The sequence below is a fragment of the Gavialis gangeticus genome, unplaced genomic scaffold (genome assembly GCF_001723915.1).
Source record: "Gavialis gangeticus isolate Ggan-Ray unplaced genomic scaffold, GavGan_comp1, whole genome shotgun sequence".
NCBI classification, from domain to species: domain Eukaryota; kingdom Metazoa; phylum Chordata; order Crocodylia; family Gavialidae; genus Gavialis; species Gavialis gangeticus.
Window position 1 is genome coordinate 5,602,606 of NW_017728973.1, and position 14,804 is coordinate 5,617,409.

The 14,804-nt window shown below is 50.4% G+C and overlaps 1 protein-coding gene across 4 annotated transcripts in view; it reads right to left on the reverse strand.

Moving 5' to 3' along the window:
• The window catches only part of PPP1R1B (protein phosphatase 1 regulatory inhibitor subunit 1B), a 67,359-nt gene that overhangs the window by 51,336 nt on the left and 1,219 nt on the right, over positions 1–14,804 (reverse strand). For 3 of the 4 annotated variants that reach the window (XM_019507289.1, XM_019507282.1, XM_019507298.1), the window contains exons 2-3: positions 12,763–12,908; positions 11,270–11,407 (exon numbers count right to left, since the gene is read on the reverse strand). The gene's annotated coding sequence lies outside the window, so the exon portion shown is untranslated. Of the gene's footprint in view, positions 1–11,269; positions 11,408–12,762; positions 12,909–14,179; positions 14,225–14,804 lie in introns of those variants that run through there. The other variant, XM_019507307.1, reaches the window with a different exon arrangement.

Sequence of the window (14,804 nt, forward strand, 5' to 3'; positions counted from 1 at the left end):
CTGCTCAGGTCCCTTCTGACCCTACAAACTATGAAACTATTATGTGAGGCCCAGAAGCCCCCCACCTTCCCTTAGAAAGAGAGAGGCTGGATATGTGCAATCCATGAAATTATCCGAAAGCTGGTGGAGAGGTGATGCAATCTATCCAGATGTAACCAGGGCAGAGGTCTCTATATCTGGGGGACAAAGACAGAGCAAGTTCCAACACCCAGAGCTGAAGCTCTAGAAATTCAGCCTAATAATCAGATGCCGTTGTTAAAAGCCAGGATAATTAACTATCATAACAGTTTAGGCCAGGGACACAATAGGCTCTCCATTGCATTCCAGCTGAAAACCAATGCTGGGGTCCTGTAAAAGATGTGCTTAAGCTGGTTCACTGTCCTGGATACAGGAAATAAAGGGTAAGCTGCTGTGGCCTGTGCTGTGTTGTGTCAGGCTAGATCAGTTATTCTCAACCAGGGTGCCATGAAATCCTTTTAAGGGTGCCACAGGGTGCTATGCAATATTAGGTGTGCAAACACCTACAGCTGATTCACAGGATAAACCCAAAAATTTTCAGTAGGAATCCATAGTGTGAAAAACACTCTACTCTGCTATGGGCTTTCTGAGTTCTTTGCAACAGAAGAATTGCTCTAGTATTTTTCCCTAGTCAAGAAACAAAAGCTCAGAGCTGTCATGATACACCAAGGGTCCTCCAAGCAGCATAAAAGGGCTTTAAAGTGGTGCCCCTGACAACTCACCCGGCTCCTTGGCTGCTGGAAAGCTGATGTAATAAGGGTTTTGCACTCCCCTTCCCCTGTGCAGCATATGTAGCACTAGACTAGGGCTAGCCTCTGCTTCACCAGAGAATTGGGAACTGGAGCCCAAGTTAGAGCAGCCCCCTGAGGGTCCTCTATCACAGACAACTGGGTAAGCACCAGGCTAACTCTGCCTCTGGGAGCTCACAGAGGAGCCTGAGCAGGGAAGAGATGGGAAACCCCCACTCCAGGTCTTCAGGGCATAGGGCAACAGTGCCCATAACACTGGAAGCAATAGATCATGGCAGCTTTTCCTTGAGGGGATAAGGGCTGTGAACACCGTGGGTCTCCATCTAAGTCATGTCTGTGCAGCCAAAGCAGCTGTGTCCATAACCCAGATCAGGTCACCATAGTATGAAAGGTGAGAAGACTTGGGCTGCAGCTCTGCTTAGCAGCAGGGTGTTCAAGACAGCGGTAGCAAGGTGACTATCATCTTGTCCTCACTACTCTTCTGTCCTAGCTCTGGGCTGCACAGCCGCCCCCTGCGTTTGTATGGGAAAAGGCAACAAGAAGAACAGTGTCCCCTAGTAGCTGCAGCAGGGCAGTGCACACAGGTTCAAATTCCAGCTCTGGAAGAGTGGGGCCTTGCGGTTAGAGCAGAGGCTGGGAGCTAGGACTCCTGGCTTCTCTTCTGAGCTGAGAAGTGTACAGCATATTGGTCAGACCAGGAGACTGGGAGCCAGGACCCCGGGGTTCTGTCCCCAGCTTTGGAAGTAGAGTGGTATTCTGTGGCTGGAGCTGGGGTCGGGAGGTAGGACTCCTGGGGTCCATCCCTAGCATCTCCCCTCGGCCTAGCTCCTGCAGCTGCACAGTGACTGACCTGCACCCCAGATGGCTAGAGGCAACTCTCACTGAGGCTTGCAAAGAGCAGACTCCTTCCTGGATACCCAAACATCTCTGGCCAAACCTTTACTTCCACTTGTGGCTTTAGAGACCTCAGTGGTGCAGCACAAGCCACCTCTGCTTCTTACAAGAAGACCTCATGGGGAAGCCTCATGCTTCATGGCCTGGAGGACAAGCATTTGCAGGGGTCAGGAAGGGACCTATGGGCAGCAGTGCACTGGCTAGTGGCTGGATCGTGTCTCCTGGCTATGCACCTGCCAGCCCACCTGCACCCTTGACTCCTGTTCCAGGCTCTGGGCCTGGGTCTGTAGCAGGCACCTGTGGCCCCAGCACAGAGAGGTTAGGCAGCCAGCCCTCTCCAGTGGGTTCCAAGGCAGCGCTAGCTCAGCCTGTGCTGAGCACACGCTCCCCCCACCCCCCATGCTGCTACCTTGGAGGAGAGGGGCCTGCATGCTAATTAAGAAACCTGTGCTCCTGGTGGGGCTAATCTTCCTGGCTGATGCGGGGGAGGCAGCACGGCATGAGAACAGGGGTGGGTGGGGAATGGATTGAAGTGGCGCGTGGGTGGGGTGCAGGGAGGGGGGTTAACTCGTTCCTGGGAGAGCACAGGGAAAAGCGCCGTGAGCCTCCTGGAGCCCACACCTGCCAAGTGTGGCTCATGCACTCCTTCTAGTGGCAGGAGTACAAATAGGCTGGGATGAGCTGGTGGGTCAGGTCATATCTGTCCTGTACAGCCAACCTCCACATTACAACCAGAGGATTAATGCCTTCAGGACCTGGAGTAGGAGTTCTTACAATTACAATACAACCCTCAAACTGTAACCACTCAAATCAACAAAGCTAGGCTCAGACCTCACTCTGACCTGCTCCAATACCAACCCCAGGACAAGGACAGCAGAATCTGCCTGGTTGTTACCTACAGCCTCCTGCTGGAACACCTGAGATACATCATTAAAGACTTCCAACCCCTCCTGGAAAAGGGTGTCAGTCTTAAGGACACCTCTGGGGACAAACCTGTCTTGGCTTACAAGCAGCCCCCCAACCTCAAAGGGCATCTCTCAGACTAACAAACTCCCATCCTCGCCGGGGCACCAGGCCTTGCAATGGACACAAATGCCTGCTGTCTCCCCCAATCAACACAGACTACATCATCACTGGACCTAATAACAAGGAGTACAACATCTAAGGTTTATTCACCTGCAGCTCTGCCAGCGTCATATGTGGCATCACCTGCTTACACTGCCTGTCTGCTGTATACAGCAGACAAACTGGGTGATCTGTACATGTAAGAATGATTGAACTGATCTGACGTCAGCTGCAGAAAGGGACAAAAGCCAGTGGCAGAACACTTCAACATCCCTAGTGCCCACACCGATGACCTCAGGATTGCTGTTCTCAGGCACAATTTTTTTTAAATCCGTTTGAGCATAAAATAACAGAACAAGAAATGATCTACAAGTGGACTGTGTTAAGTATGGTTTAAACGGGGACTACAGATTCTTATTTCATTACTTGGATTAGCTTTTGTGACCCCTTTTTTCCTATGGATTTAATGTTTGTCTCTCCTAGAATTGCCCCCTACCCCCATGCCCCCTATCTCGCGCTCTCCCTTCCACCCATTCTTTTGTATTCTAAATTCTCTCTTCTTACACTCTGCTTTCTGCACATCCTTTCACTGCACCTGATGAACTGAACTTCAGCCTACAAAAGCTTGGTCTCTCTTGCTCTCTCTCTTTATATATATATAAATCTTATTTAGTTAGTCTATAAAAGTGTATAGCTACCTTACCTTCTGACTGACTTCAGACTAACATGGCTACCTACCTCTCTTGGATCAGGTTAGCTCAAGGCACAGAGGGGCCTGGTTCAATTCCTGCAAAGTAGGGGGGGAAGGGTGTGGGGTGCTGGTAGAAAAGGGCTTGGTGTTGCTAATATTCATCGTAGTCTCAGAAAGTTCCACAGTTGCCCCAGGCTGAGCTTCATGCTGCAGGTACTGGTCCCTGGGCTACCATATTTTCTTGTGTATGACATGCCAAAGTATATAGAGTAGTTCAAAGCCAGCCTAGGTATGTCTGCTGACGTGTACCTCTGTACTTGCTATGCAGACCTACCCAGAGGGCGTTTTACATCAGCTTAGAGAGCGTAAGGCCAGAAAGGCACCATTAGGTCATCTCATCTTAACAGAAGTCAAGGTGTTCTCCCACCAGTCCCCTGACCTCTACTGAGCCCAGTAGCTTGTTTCCAGATAAAGCAGCTCCTGTAGGAAGAACCTTCAGCCACAATGACAGAGTGATCAGCTTTGAGGAGATGTGGGGGAGTGGGCTGTGGATATGATGAAAATAAGCTTCTGACGCTGCTTCCTACAATCTTCAGATGCGAGAAATTGCAGTAAGGGGGGTGCATAACTGGTTGGATCATTGTGCTCAGAGCGGTCATCAATGACTCAGTGTAAGACTGGGAGATGCTATTGAGTGGGATCTGTCCCTCTTCCCTGAAAGTTGTTAAAGGCAGGTCAGACAGATGCTTGGCTGTGCTAACTGAATAGAGGGCAGGGTAGACTTGCATTTATTGACTAACTGAGGTATATATATAGAGAGAGAGAGAGACAGACAGAGAGTAGTGTTAGGCAAATATACCTTGCCATCTACTTGAATTCAGACTAACACAGCTAACTATGTCTCTCAGATCCTGCTTGGAGCAGGTGGTTGGACATGAAGACCTCCTGAGGGCCATCCCAGCTCTGTTTTGCTAAGGTTGAAATACATCAAGAGGTGAAGTTTGTGCTCTGCATCAGGAGTGCCCTGTGACAATGCAGGAACCTTCTGATGTACAGACACACGGAGCTCGAGGAAACAGACTGTGTTAAAATGTTTCATAGATTCATAGATTTATAGACATTAGGGCTGGAAGAGACCTCGGAGGATCATCAAATCCAGCTCCCCACCCCAGGGGCAGGAAGTCAGCTGGGGTCATCTTACCCCAGCAAGATAAGCATCTGAGATAAGATAAGTTTCTGAGTGAACTTCAGTCCTACTATTAGAAATCGGTGGGAGTGAATGGAGAAGACTCAGCCAATTCCACTTGGAAAAGGGACACTTGGCACAAGCTGTTCAAAGACCCTCCAGGAGGGAAAGAGGACGGGAAGAACAAAGAGAACAATGATGCAACTGTACCTGGAAACAGCGACAGGATCAGCAGCAGCGGAAGTGACAGCAACATCGACAATGACAAAGACAGTGAATGAACTGAGAATGTATACCCCAGATCGGGACTGGGGCTAAAGAACTGTGATTGGGTTAGGGAAGGGCGTGGGGTGGGTGCATGGGAGCACAGGAGAGCAGGTGCATTTATTGTAACAGTGCATGGTTTCTTAATGTGGTTTAAGGTGTGCAATGGACAGTTTATGCTAGATGGTGTATAGATATAACCATATATATCTCCCCCTCCCAACCCCCACCCCCAGAAAAAAACTCCCAAAAAATCAAGAGATGAAGAACTATGTCCCCTGGTAAAGGGAATGCTGGAGACTGCAAGTAAAAGGGGGACAATGAAAAAAGACCCCGGTCATACCCGACTCCTCCCTGTCAGCATCCACTGTCTGCCACTGTGTGACATAGGAGACTGGGCAAGATGAACCTATAGCCTGACCCAGTAATGTCAATTTTTATGTTCATATGTTTTCCTCAGATAGGGAAGCAGAGGCACAGAGTGACAAAGCACCTTTGTAGTCGTCAGTGAGCCAGGCACAGAGGCCAGGGAACCCGGGTGTGAGTTTCCTCACCCTGCAGAGGGGCACTACGATGTATGGGCTGAGGTTGAGGACTTGAGAGAACTGGGTCCCTTCCTTCACCCTCATCCCCCCTCTCTTCCCCTGACCTGCTATGAGACCTTGGTCAAGTCACTTAAGAACAGGCCTTGTGAGAGCAAAGGTCATAGAATCATAGAAAAGTCAGGCTGGCAGGGCCCTCAGGGGATCATCTAGCTCAACACACTGTTCGAGGCAGGATCGTCCCTATCCAAACTATCCCAGACAAGTCCTTGTCTAGCCTGCTCCTAAAACTATGCAAACAACCCTGTCACACAACAATAAGGCATGTTGCCCAAAGACACTAAAAGCAGCCTAATCTGCCACAGGTAAAGCAAGGGGACAGGGGATAATCAGTGCCCAACTGCTGCAAGGGCTTTTAAAATGCATTCAATAACCCCTCTAGCCCAGTGTTCTGGCTTCAGTAATGTCAAGTAGCAGGTGCTGTAGAGCGGGGTGGTCAACCTGCAGCATGCATGCCACAAGTGATGTGGGCAGCCTCTGTGTGTGGCACGCAGCAAACAAGGGATGGGACAGGGAGCACAGTGGCAGATAGTGCAGGGAGTAGAAAAAGCAGCAGATCAGGCAGGATGCAGAGAGCAGAGCAGCAGATGGGACAGGAACCACAAAGCAGAGCAGCAGATCAGGCAAGGAAAGGGGATCAAAGTAACACACCAGAAGCACACAGGGCTCCTTTGTGACATGCTTGTCAAAAAACTTGGCCCTCATTGGTGTAGAGGATGAAGATAAGGAAGAGGGTAGATGCCCATGTGCTCCCAGTCCCTAGCTGTAGGCCACATCTAATGCATTTGCCAGCCCTTGATCAACCCTTCCTCCATAAACTCAGAGTACTTTTAGGCCACCACAGCTTCCCACAGCCAAACTTCATGCATTCTCTCCCCACTCTACACCTCAGCTTCCCCTCTCCATGCTGCTCTGGTCTTATCTGACCCTGCATGCTAGATTGAGCCCATGGACCCCAGACATTTGATCCAGTGCACACGGCACCCAATCCAGACAGGGGCTGGTGGAAAGAAGCCTGCATACCAGGTGCTTGGCTAGGAAGCTGAAGTGCTGGGCTTGTTCCCATGGTGCTGCTGCGGCAGCCTCCCAGGTACTTTGCTGTCACTGTGGGAAGATCCCCCATCCCAGCCAGGGGTGGGGCAACACCTGTGGGCTGGATGACCTGGCTCTGCAGACTGGATCCAGCCCACTGCCCCTATGTTTGACACCCCTGGCTGGAGTATAGTTGCCCCAAGGACAACCACACTATGCAAGGTCAAGCTGCAGGTAAGCCCTAACCTGGCTCTCCCTGCCCAGTATTGACTTGAGGACAGCAACATTTCCCAAAGTCTCATCCCACAGGCAGCACATGGCCCAGGAGCCATAATGAGTCATAATGAATGTAGGGAGTAAAAGGAAGGCTCAGGGCAGCATAGGCCCCCTACTGGACAATAAGGAGCAATTAGTGACAGACGGGGGGACAAGGCTGAGCTATTCAATGAGTTTTTTCCCCTCAGTGTTCCTGAACAGGGCTCAAGATAAGTCTCCTAATGGGTTCTTACATGGGCATCAGAGGGACATCAGCCCACCAACTGTTGATGCTGACTTGGTGCAGTCACTTGGATGGACTGGTTGTGTTCAAGTCAGCACGCCCAGATAAGCTGCATCCGAGAGTACTGAAGGAATTGGCCGGTGTCATAGCAGAACCACTGGCACGGCTGTTTGAGCACTCACAGCGCTTGGGTCAGGTCTTGGATGACTGGAAAAGGGCCAATGTGGTCCCTATTTTCAAGAAGGGGAGGAAGGAGGATCCGAGTAATTATAGGCCGGTCAGTCTCACCTCCATCCTTGGTAAGGTCTTTGAAAAGATTTTGAAGGATCATATTTGTGGTAGTCCAGCGGGAAAACTAATGCAGCAGGGAAACCAGCATGCATTCATAGCAGGTACATCATGCCTGACCAGTCTGGTTTCTTTTTATGTCAGGGTCACAAAATGCTTAGACACAGGAGTAGAGATAGATGTTGTTTTCTTGGACTTTAGCAAGGCCTTCAATACAGCATCTTATCCTAGTCTCATAAATAAATTAAGAGGCTGTGATATAGATGATTACATGGTCCGGTGGGTGGCAAATTGGCTTAGCAGTCACACCCAGAGAGTGACAGTAGACGGGTCTGTATGGATCTGGAAAGATGCGAGTAGTGGGGTCCCACAGGGTTCAGCCCTTGGACCTGTACTCTTTAATATCTTCATCAGTGACTTGGATGTGGGTGTGAAGTGTACTCGGTCCAAGTTTGCAGATGATACTAAATTGTGGGGTGAAGTGCACACTCCGGAGGGTGGGGAATGATTACAAGCATACCTGGACAGGTTAGAAAAGTAAGCAGTACACAATAGGATGCAGTACAGCAAGAACAAGTGCAGAGTGCTGCACCTAGGGTGCAAAAATATCCAGCACACCTACTGTCTGGGAAGTGACCCTATCAGCAGCACAGAAGCGGAAAGGGATCTCGGAGTCATAGTGGACTCCACGATGAACATGAGTCGTCAGTGTGATGAACACATCAGCATAGCTAACTGCACTTTTAACATGCATCAGCAGATGCATGACAAATAGATCCAAGGAGGTGATACTTCCCCTCTATGCAGCACTGGTCAGACTGCAGTTGGAGTACTGCGTCCAGTTTTGGGCACCGTACTTCAAGAAGCATGTTGATAGACTTGAGGGGGTCCAGAGGAGGGCCACTTGTACGGTTAGGGGCTAACAGGACAAGCCCTATGAGGAGAAACTGAGGGACCTGGACCTTTTCAGCCTCTGCAAGAGAAGGCTGAGAAGTGATCTTGTGGCCACCTACAAATTAATTAGGGGGACAGCAAGGGATCAGAGATGCTCTGTTCACCAGGGCTCCTCTTGGGGTAACAAGGAACAATGGTCACTAACTGACAGAGAGCAGATTTAGGCTACACATCAGGAAAAACTTCTTCACGGTAGGGGTGGCCAAAATTTGGAATGGGCTTCCAAGGGAGGTGGTGCTCCCCCTATCTTGGGGGTCTTTAAGAGAAGGCTGGTTAGGCATTTGGCTGGGGTCATCTGGCCCCAGCACTCTTTCCTGCCCAGGCAGGGGTTTGGACTCGATGATCTGTTGAGGTCCCTTCTGACCCTAGCATCTATGAATCAGGGACCGTGGAGAGTAACCATGGAGTGATCTGCTCCACACGGATGTGTGGATGGGGTACTGGAGTGCCTCGCCAGGGCGCAGGTCCAGGTGCTGCAGTACCACCAGTAGCCAGCAGGTGTCAGCCCTTGGCCAGAGTTCGCAGGCCTGCTCCCTGCTCTGTAGCAGCCAGGAGCTGCTGGGCTGGCACAGCCCTTGCATCCTGCGTTAAGGACTGGGCACGAGATCAATGACCTTGGCGCTGGGGATCCAGATCAGAGACAGACTGGATCAGAGCAAATTTGGCAAATTGTAGCTGCCCGGCTCTGCCAAGCTTCCCCGGGCAATCAAGGTTCTTTCTCAGCCTCTCCTCTGACCAGAGCCTATACTTGCTCTGTTGTCCCTGCCCTCACCCTCCCAGCTCCCCACTCCCTGCAGCCACGCCTGCCATAAAACACCAGGGAGGTGAGCAGACCATGCCCAGTGCATCTGCAAGGCTGCATCTCTCCAGCCAGAGCAGTGATCCCTCTCCCTTTGCCAAGCATCAAGGTAGCCAGGAGGGTGCAACAGTGTGTAGGACACCCTCACCTCTCCCTGGAGAAGAGATTTAGCATGCCAGTGGGGCCCTCTGCCTGCCACACAGAGATACAGGTCCAGTGACTCATTCTCTCCTCATAGCTAAGGCAGGCTGATGTGAATGCAGTGTCCACCACAGTGGAGAGAAGGGTGTCTGGAAAATGCCCCATCTCTGGGCACTGATGTGGACACTGGGATACCTGCAAAGGTATATAAGGCCTCATGGTTCTTTGTGATGGGATGAGGTGGGCTGGCAAGCACTGGTTAGGCTGGAAACGCTTGGGAAACATGGTCTAGCAGTCAGAGCAGAGCGGGACTGGCAGGGCTCCTGGGTTCTATTCCTGGCTCTGGGAGGAGAGCAGCGATTCCTAGTTTGAGCTTGGCTATCTGGGTACTTTTCCCCAGTTCTACTGTAGGCGTGCCATATGACTTTGCTTCCAGGCACTCTCTATACAATGAGGGAAACAGCCCTTTGGAAGTAGGACAGTGTTTGAGGGTCAGTTCCCTGAGGTTGACAAACAGCTGTGAGACCCTTGGTTTGAGGGTGCTGCAGATGGACCAGCTCCTCCACACCCCACAACAGGGGGAACCCTCTACCCCTACACTTGCACACGCACACACACAAAACACCACACCACAGCAGAGCTAAGGGCTGAGCAGGCTCTGCCAGAAATTCAACCCTGGGATGATAGATGGATTCCTTCCCCTAGCCTCTCCCCCTGTGGCTGCCCACTCAGGAGAGAGCAGCAAAGAGGACACTGGGCCTGCAGTGGGGGACACTGGGCCTGTGGGGCTTAGGTTAATGGGTAGAAAGCAACCTGCCCGGGGAACCTTCTGTACCAAGGCTGCAGTGCCACCAGGGTGGCAGCAGCAGCAGCAAGATGAGGTTGAACAGGAGCCAAGAACTGGGCTGGGTGTCAGCTGTGGCTGTGACCTTCTCCTGCCACCCCACACAGACTCTCCCTCTTCAGCAGAGCTCAGAGCAAAGCACCCAGGGGAGAGTGGGAGCCTGGCTGGGGGGAGGAGTGTGCAGTGGGGGGAAGTGGGGGAGCCTGACTGCAGACAAAGAGGAAATCACAATACCAGGATCAGGCCCTGGGGACAGCGTTGCTTACCGACTCAGTGGGCCTCAGCTAGAAACAGCCCAGGAAGAATTAAATCCCACCCCCTGCCCCTGCCCCAGCTCCTTTCTAATGGTGGTGCAGCACCTTGGGGGAATGCACTGAGACATGGGGGGCAGGACACCTGGGTTCCGTTGTCGGCTTGGCAGGAGAGTGGGGTCAAGGGGATACAGTGGGATGGTGGCCCTCAGGAAGGACCCCAAAAGCCCTATCCTGAGCACTGTAGGCAGGTAGGATCTTGCAGGTGGAAGGAGAGAGCAGGGAACTAGGACTCCTGGATTCTATTCCCAGCTCTAGGAGGGGAGTGGGATGTAGGGGCTACAGGGGGCGGGGGGCAGGAAGAAGGATCCCCACCATTCTTTCTATCCTTAGCTCTGCAGGGGAGTGGGTTGAAGCAGGGAGGGCTGGGAGCCAGGACTCCTGGGTTCTGTGCCCAGCTCTGGGAGGGGACAAACTCAGAATACGGACTCAGAACAGGGCTGGGAAGTTTTGTTCCCATTTCTAGGACACCCCACAGTTCAGCGCCTTCCACAAGGAGCCAGGAGCTGGGACTCCTGGGCTCTCTGCCAAGCTGTGTTGCCAACCCACTGAGTACCCGAGGGCGAGTCCCCTCACATCCTGTGCCTCAGTTTCTCCACCTCTAAATGGGAATAAACGAGCTTACCGCCTCAGGGAGGGTCACATTAAGTTTAGAGGTCACTGTCCAAGCAGTTGATGTGTACCTGGATTGGGTGCACCCACTGCACAAGGCCAGGCAGCCAGCTTTGTGCCTTCCCCGTGGGGTTCCCTGGCCATGGCCACAAAATAGGTCATGCTCTAGGTGGCCAGAACAAAAGGGCGACAGGGTCCATCAGGCCAAAACCTCAGGCGCTTCTGAACAATGCAAACGCCCTCTGGTGGCCATAGCTTTCCCTTGGTAGAAATCTCTTGCAGAGGGTTAGTTGGCGAGTGATTAGGAGGAGATTTTGTACCTTTTGAAGTCCTTTTACCCAATGTATTGCAGCTGCAGACAGGCTTTTCCTTACTGACAGCTCCTCTCTCCTGCTGAGCCCTGCAGAAGATTTTGGGCTCAGTGACATTCCTGAGGCAGCAAGATCCACAGGCAGGTTCTGCAATGGCAACAAATCTACCAACTCCTCCTATCCCTGCTCCATCTCAGTTTCACTGGCCAGTGTTAGTCAGAGCAGAGCACTGAGCAGGGCTTGGCCTAACTCCACAGACAAACAGCTGGTTACTGCATGGTCCTCTACAGACGGACAGGACACTGCATGGGGGAGCAGGTGGGGACCAAGAGATGACCTGGGTCAAACTCGTCCCTGGTGGAACACCACTGACTCCACTCCAAGGCTAGGGCTGGTCAACTTTATGTTTTGTATAATACAGCAGTATCTACAGGCCTCAATCAGGAGCATCAAGGTGACGTGGTGTTAGTTGCTGTACATTTAGATATCTTCCCCTGAAGAGCTTATATCCTAACTTAGAGATCCTTTCCATTCTGGATCGTATCAGAGGAAAGATTCTGAAAACTCCTCTAGTTGCTTGCTTCCATCCAAAACCCCTTTTGCTAATCATTCTTCATTTTCCAAAGCTAGCACCATTCCATTTGAAGTGTTCTGGGTTTTGTCCCCACCCCAACGTAAGGATGCCTCAGTTGCCAGGGCCCAGCAAAAGAGACACAGACAGTGCACAGCTTTCCAATTCAGCACCTGTGACCATCGTAGCCGTGAGGTTGTAGCCAGAGGAGTCCAAAAATCTGAATCCCAATTCAGATGTGTATCCACGTTTCTTATTTTGGACTGAGCGGAAGTTCAGTGTTGAGACACCTCTATAGCAAAATGAAATGTTTGACATTCTGTTCCCATAGCATTTTGGTTATGAACCAAACTATTAGGGGGGAAAGCATTAATGGAATGCAAAACTCATAACATAATTGGTATTGTTTTGCTTTTCTGGTTTGACTTTCCTCCAGTAAGAAACCCTTCATCCCCCCCCCCACACACACACACTTCCCCCCTTCCTCAAGAATTTTACATTTTATCCCCAGGAAAAAAATGACTCATGTTTCAGCAAAAGTTTCCATAAGTTTGAAAACTTTATTTTTTTTAAAGAAAAATCATTTTGCTTCAAAATCAGACAATATTGGGAATTTTGTTCATTCTCAATGTTAAAAATGCCTGTTTTGTTGAAAATGACATTTCTGGATTATGGGACAGTTTGAAGCTTTGTGACAAGAACTAAAAAAAGAACATCGCTGTCATTTTCGTAATGTTATCACTTCTTCCACTACTGAAATGCAGCTGTCTCTGGGGTGGGGTGCAGCAGCTCTTTAACAGCCACTCAGCAACACTACACAACACCATCTGGGACAGAAAAAGAAGAATCCTGCATCCCACTGGGCAAATTAAGAACAACAGCAACAAAGGACTGTGGTTTCTGGTTTTCTTACTTTTATGTCCTTCCTTACCTGATGTCATATAGCTTCTCTGGTGACTTCACAAATGGTTGCCATGGAAAAAAGTGTGATGCACAGTACTGCAGGATGTACCATGGAGGAGAAGGTGTGGAGCAGGAGCTGGTGAACTTATACACCACTGAAAATCTGGACTGGTTCTGTGATAGGAAGGGAAAGTTTGTGAGAACTAGGATCCTGAGCCCAAATTTCTACTATACCCACAACTGGGCTTAGAATTTCTGAAGTGCCCAGCACTCAATAAGCAGAAATCAAAATATGAAAAAAATCAGTCCTCACTATGTCGAGCAGACCAGAATCCTCAACACAGGCAACCACACTTTGAGGTCAATGCCTCAAAGTGCATTTGCCTCAACTAGACATCTCAGATGGGTGAGAATCAGAGAAAACTAGGGTTGGAAGGGACCTCAGGAGGTCATCTAGTCCAACCCCCTGCTCAAAGCAGGACCAGCCCCAAATTTTTTTTATAAAATATTTTTTTCTCTTTAATGATGTTACTCACTTCATCCACCATAAAAGCAGTCTCCTCCCCCGACAGGAACTTGTCCACGGTGCTCATGCTTCAGGCATCTCCACCCCTGCAGCCCCACCTCTGCCGCTAACTGCCAGCTGTGCCCTTAGACCCTAAGGGAGGTTAGACCCTACCGCAGCCCAAGGTGTGGTTCGAAGGACTGGATCTGGGTCTGAGGAACCCACAGACTCAGAAGACTCAGGGGATATCTTCCTCTGGAAATTTGTTCACTCGGTCTGTATGACACTGAACAACAGGATCTCAGGAGGGAGGGGGAATGGGGGGGAGCAGGGAGCAACTCTGTCCTATAGAAGATCCTTTTGTTGTTGTTGTTCTATGTCTGCACAGCACCAAGCACCCCAAAATCTTGGGCCAGGGGACTCTGAGGTCTGAAACCAATGCCCACATGAATACTAGCAGAGCTTGCTGAAATAGGCTAATAGAAAAAAGAATACCAGAAACCTTTTCTACACGTATTTCCTGGGGTGAGAGGCAGAGGTTAAAAGGCATGACTTTCTTTGAGCCTTCCATGAGCATTTTTTTTACTGAACATGTTTGGTTTTTTTAAACTGTTTTTTACCCTATTTGATTCACCTCTCCCAGATCAGCTTTCCTTTCCTTCCCTTTTTCTTCCAGTAGCAAAATGGGACACCACATTTCTGACTGGTGGGCAAATGGTTACAAATGTTAATAACTCCCCCCCCGACCCCCCCCCCCCCCCGACAAGGTTTTCATCATAAAAATGATTCTAATTAAAAAAAATGAAGCGGCTGCGCATGGTACCTTTAACAGAGGACTGAAGAAAAATCTTCTGGCCTGGCTTTTGAAGCAGAGTTGGGCAGCATGGGGGGGTGGAGGGTGGGGGTGATCTGAGAAGTTCCACGAAGCTTTCAAACTTACCAGCTTAATTTCTGGAGAAGACCCCCATAGGGAACAACCCTGCCAGAAGGGATAAGATTATACAGGGCCCAGAACCCTCTACACAGCTGCCATTTCCATGTGAGGAGGAAGCCCAGGACCCTTGCTTAGATCAGTGGTTCTCAACCTTTTTAAACTCAAAGCATTCCTTGTTAGACTCAAGGCACCCCTTGGGAAATGCCAGCTCTTAGCCTTCACTAGTTCTTTGACTGCTGAAAAATACTAGAGCAATTCTTCTGTTGCAAAGAACTCAGAAAGCCCATAACAGGACAAAATGGTTTTGGCACTATGGATTCTTATTGGAAACCTCTGGGTTTATCTAGTGAATCACATTTGCACACCTAACAGTGCTAACATGGCATGGCACAGAAAAAAGAAATTGGAGTCTTTTCTACATGGGAAGGTATAGCCCATGAATGACACGTGTTCCCTGAGGCTGGGGGGGCACAGTGACTGCCTGCAGGCAGTGGCGGCGGTGGGGGTGTGGGGGTGGTGAGTGGGAAGTTCCCGCAGGTGGCCCAGCGGTATCAGCAGCCAAGGGGGAAGGGTGGCAAGCGCTAACCAGCAGTCGGCGACCACCTGCAGATGCTTCCGGCAGTGTTGGGGG